The sequence below is a fragment of the Echinops telfairi genome, unplaced genomic scaffold, assembly GCF_000313985.2.
Source record: "Echinops telfairi isolate 266 unplaced genomic scaffold, ASM31398v2 ScPeMD7_7424;HRSCAF=8462, whole genome shotgun sequence".
Taxonomy (NCBI): Eukaryota; Metazoa; Chordata; class Mammalia; order Afrosoricida; family Tenrecidae; genus Echinops; species Echinops telfairi.
Window position 1 is genome coordinate 53,579,398 of NW_022111324.1, and position 5,322 is coordinate 53,584,719.

The 5,322-nt window shown below is 40.7% G+C and overlaps 1 pseudogene; it reads right to left on the reverse strand.

Annotated features, from left to right (window-relative positions):
• Positions 1-1,833: 1,833 nt before the first annotated feature.
• On the reverse strand, positions 1,834-2,255 carry LOC101656039 (annotated as a pseudogene).
• Positions 2,256-5,322: the final 3,067 nt, after the last annotated feature.

The following is a 5,322-nucleotide window of genomic DNA, read 5'->3' on the forward strand; positions in this document are numbered from 1 at the left end:
AAGGGAGGGGGAGGGGAAAAAAGAAAATGAGCTGATTCTGGGAACCCAAGAGGCAAGCGAATTTTGGGAATAATGAGGGCAACAAATGTATAGATGTGCTTTACACAATTGATCTATGTATTGTGATGAATTGTATGATCCTCAATAAATGGATTTAAAAAAAAAAGTGAAGGGGTGGAGTTTAACCTGTCAATCAGGTCGCAGCTTGATGACCTCATTTTGAGGCACGAAAGAGATAAATAGCTCACTGGAGGCCAAACTCACGCTCTCTGCTTCATATTCCCATGGGCAAGACACAAGGAACCATGCTATGGAGCCAGAGCCTTGGAGCTGGAGGAGCCATGTGGAGACCCACACCAGCACTGAGATGCTTCCACTGCCACTGGATCCACAAGACTTCCCACCACTGTCTGTGATCTTCCTGTAGTGTCATGCATGTTTTGCATGGGTCTGAAGAGGAATGTCTGGACTAGTATCAGACATATGAGCTAATATCAGACTTATGGACTTGATCTGAACAGGGATGGCATGTTTTCTCAATATATAATTGCTCTTTTATATAAAGCTCTTTCCTATTAAAAAAAAAGTAATGGGGGGAAAACAAAGGTAATGGGATTTTTTCCATGAACTTTTTGAAACCTCCTCTTATTTGTAAATTCTTTGGATGTTTTTAACGAATGGTATGATTTTATTTTTCCTTTCCAATCCCTCTGCCTCTGATTCTAACTTTTTAATTTTTTTCAAGGTTCAGTTCCTTTATTTGTCCCCAAATGCTCTCATGAATCCTCTGAATATTTATGCTGATGATACAGGGGTAGACACAAGCACTGTCCATGAGGTGTCAAACATGTCCTTGGCAGCTTGGACAACATCACCACCCAGTCAGCAGGAAAACCTGAGACAGGGCAGACTTGGATGGGGTCTTCTTTTTGTTTGTAAAATCATTAAGAGAATATGCTATACAAACTCCAGCTCTGAGGTCTGGTGGCCCTAAGTCTCCCCCCCATTGCATGAAGCAACCTCCCAGAGAAGTGAATCTTTTCATGTGCTGGTAGGAAGATCTCTTTCTTCAAGCTGCTGACAGTGTATTGACAAACTTTGTATTAGGCCAAGTTGACTAAAGAAACAAATCCAGTGACACTCATATATGTATAAGAAAGAGCTCTATATCAAGAAGGCATTATATATCAAGAAAAGATCCTAGCCTAGTCCAAAGCAAGTCCGTTAGTCTGATACTAGTTCATAAGTTCGATAGGAGTCCATCAATCCTTCTTTAGACTCATGTAGCCACCAGCAATGATGCAAACTGCAGGAAGATCACAGGCTGGTGGGTGCAAAGTCTTGTGGATCCGATGGCGATGGATGTGTCTCTAGGTCTCCAGAAGGGCTCTACATGTCTCTCCAGCAGGAAGGTGAAGCAGAGAGAGAGGAAGTTCCCAAGATCCTCCTTATGCAAAGACCAGCTCCTCATTTTCCCTCCCTCCCACTTATTTCTAATTACAAATAAGTGAAATTTTGTCTTGAAGTATGGTGTAGCGTGGGTAACATTTTCATGCTGGGTACTCGCATGTGGGCATATCTGCATGTGGACGGACCCGCCTGGAGACGGATAGCAGAGTGGTGTCTCAGTTCCTAAAACCATCGAGGTACCAACAGGCTCTGACATGATTGACAGGCTAGACTCCATCCTACCCTTTAATATCTTCAAGTTGACACAAAACTATGTAATTACGACAAACTTGTATGCCAGAATCCTATTGTTTATGTGTTGTGGCGAGGAAGTTATTCCTGAGAAAAGGTAGACTCAGGCACAGCCCCCTCACAATTCTTTATTCAGCTATGAGGGCAACACTGTTCCTTTAGCAGCATCTCCATTATTCTCATTCCTTTCTGGGCACCCTGTTCTAAGAATGCACTGACAAAGGTCTCCAAAATACAGTTGAGAAACCCAGCCCCAGTGATTGAAATCCTGCCTCTCTGAATGAATTGTGTCCAATTGGGTTTTCCATACTTTGCGGAAAGACAGCCTCTTCCTTCTTAGATGCATACTGTACCCAGGAAGGGAGTGCTGCTGTATCGTCCAGCTTCTGTCCTGAATACTGAACCATGCTTCCTCTTGTAACTGGGTCTGAAGTATCTTTAAGTTGCTCATCTTCCCCTTTTTGATAGACTGCAATCCTTTTCCAAGAGGTGATTCCTGGTGATACATCTATTTTTACCTCCACAGTTTTAATAGAGATGTCATTTTGGTCCATGTGTTGGGATATTTTAGAGCAGTGGTTCTCAACCTGTGGGTCATGAGCCCTTTGGGGGTTGAATGACCCTTTCACAGGTGTCGCCTAAGGCCATTAGAAAATATATATTTTCGATGGTTTTAGGAACTGAGACACCACTCCGCTATCCATCTCCAGGCGGGTCCGTCCACATGCAGAAACACCCACATGCGAGTACCCAGCATGAAGACTGTTGCCCACGCTACACCATACTTCAAGACAAAATTTCATTTATTTATAATTAGAAATAAATGGGAGGGAGGGGAAAAATGAGGAGCTGATCCCAAGGGCTCAAGTAGAAAGAAAATGTTTTGAGAATGATGATAACAACAAATGTACAAATGTGCTTGGCACAATGGATAGATGTGTGGATTGTGATAAGAGTTGTATGAGCCCCCAATAAAATGATTTTTAAAAAGAAAAAAAAGGAATAATATTTCACAATATATAATTACATATTGTTTTTGTGATTAATCACCATGCCTTATATTCAATTTGTAACAATGAAAATACATAAAAATATATCCTGCATATCAGATATTTACATTAGGATTCATAACAGTAGCAAAATTGCAGTAATGAAGTAGCAACAAAAATAATTTTATGGTTGGGGGTTACCACACATGAGGAGCTGTATTAAAGGGCTGCGACCTGAGGAAGGTGGAGAACCACTGTTTTAGAGGAAGCCGAGACCACTTGCTCGAAGGGGTCCTTGTGCACCTGGTGCACATCCTCCGTGTCCCCCCATCCCTGTGCTCCGAGGGCGCTGCACGCAGACCGCCTGATTTCCATTGTTTTGGTCCATGCTCTGACCAGAACATCCACACAAGGATGAAAGACGTGGTGCTCTCACCCAGTCTCACTTCATTCTCAATTTTTAAGGGTGAATACAAACATGTCCCCAGTTAGGGTGACTTTTGGCTTAAAATTTTTCTATACATTTAAAACAATTCATGCTAAAGAAATCCCATTCCATTGCTAATTGACTAAGAGCCTCTTCTTGAATAATCCATTATGTATTATTTCAAATTCTTTATACATATGTATTGGAATAATGTATTTTTCTCTTTTAATATAATGTAGCAGATTAAATTAATTGGTTTTCTAACACAAAGCCAACCTCTTATACTTGAACGAAACCCAACTTTGCCTTGGTTTATTATCTCTTTGTATATTGTAGAATTTCATTTGCAAATAGAATCTTTTACTTAGGATTGTTTGTTTCCATATTCATAAATGAAGCAAGCCTATCATTTCTCCTTTGTGGTTTATTTTCCTAGGCTTAGGATTGAGGCTATGAAGTTCCCTTCTTTCTGAAAACAGAAGTGGAGAATATGTCTACTTTTCTAATTATCAGGAGCAGGTTTTAAAAGATTAGCATAATCACTTTCTTGGATATTGACTATCATTTAGGTGTGGTGTTTAGTGTGAGGATATTGTAAGGCACTGCTTCTATTCTGAAATTGTGATTGTGTTTTTCATATTGGAAAACATTTCTTCTTGAGTAAATGTATCTTCTTAGGAAGTTATCATACATCAAAGTTTTCTGAACCTAATCTAGAGTATATACTCTTTTCATCAATATTATTTGCGCCCAAATTGTCTTAATTTATATAAATATTTAAATTTTAAAGGTTTTCAAATTATGTATGCATATGTATCCACAGGAAATCCTTGGGTTGTACAGTTAAGCAGTGGCAACTAAGACAAAAGATTGGTGCCTCAGAAGAAAAGTGTGGCAATCTACTTTCCAGTGGTCACAGCCATTGAGAACCATGCAGAGTGCAGTTCTACTTTGAAACACGTGAGGTGTTTCAAACACGTGAGGTCACCATGAGTTGGAATGCAATAGTGGAATTGCCCCCAAAGGGTTTCCAAGGCTGTAATTCTTTTAAAAAAGCAGAATGTCACATATTTTTGCCATGGAGAAGCTGGTGGGTTTGAGTTCTCAACCTGTCAGTTAGCAGCCAAACACATGACTATTACACTGCCAAAACAACTCACTGCCATTCAGTTGATTGGGACTCAAAGTGACCCTATAGGGCAGGATAGAATTGCCCCTGTGGATTTCAAAGACTGTAACTCTTTATGAGAGTAGAAAACCAGTGGGGTGAAGGTTATTCTTATGTTGTGATAACATCTGTTCTCAAGAAGGAAGCACCAAAGAGCTAGAGGAAAGTTGTGTGCTTCTTCGGTGCTATACTGCACCCTGACTGGCCCATCTCTTCCCTGTGACCCCTGGTTGCAGATGGACATTGGGCCTCAACTCAAGTACTCCCTTAACACAAGAAGATTTTGTTCTAACAATCTGGCATTCTGTGATGTTCACCTTCCCAACATGATCACTGAAGACAAAATGGGTGTATAAGCAAATGTGGTGAAGAAAGCTGATGGTGCCTGGCTATCAAAAGATATAGCATCTGGGGTCTTAAAGGATTGAAGATTAAAAAGTGGCCATCTATCTGAGAAGCAACAAAGCCCACATGGAAGAAGCACAGCAGCCTATGTGATCATGAGGTGTCGATGGGATCAGGTATCAGGCATCTAAGACCCAGAACAAAACCATACCCAAGGTCACTGGGGGGAGGGGCATGGAGTGGAAACCCAATGCCCATCTGTAGACAATTGGACTGTTTTTAAAAAATCATTTTATTGGGGGCTCATACATCTCTTACCACAATCCATATATAAATCTATTTTGTCAAGCACATTTGTACATTTGTTGCCATCATCATTTTCAAAACATTTTATTTCTACTTGAGCCCTTGGTATCAGCTTCTCATTTTTCACCTCCTTCCCCACCCTGCCTCCCAAATAACCCTTGATAATTTATAAATTACCAGTATTATTTTTTTTCATGTCTTATACTGACTGATGTCTCCCTTCACCCACTTTTCTTTGGTTCATTCCCCTGGGAGGGGGTTATAGATAAATCATGATGATTGATTTCCCCTTTCTCCCTCCACCTTCCCCTTCCTCTCTTGGTATGACTACTCTCAATATTGGTCCTGAGGGGTTTATCTGTCGTGGATTCCCTGTGTTTCCAGCT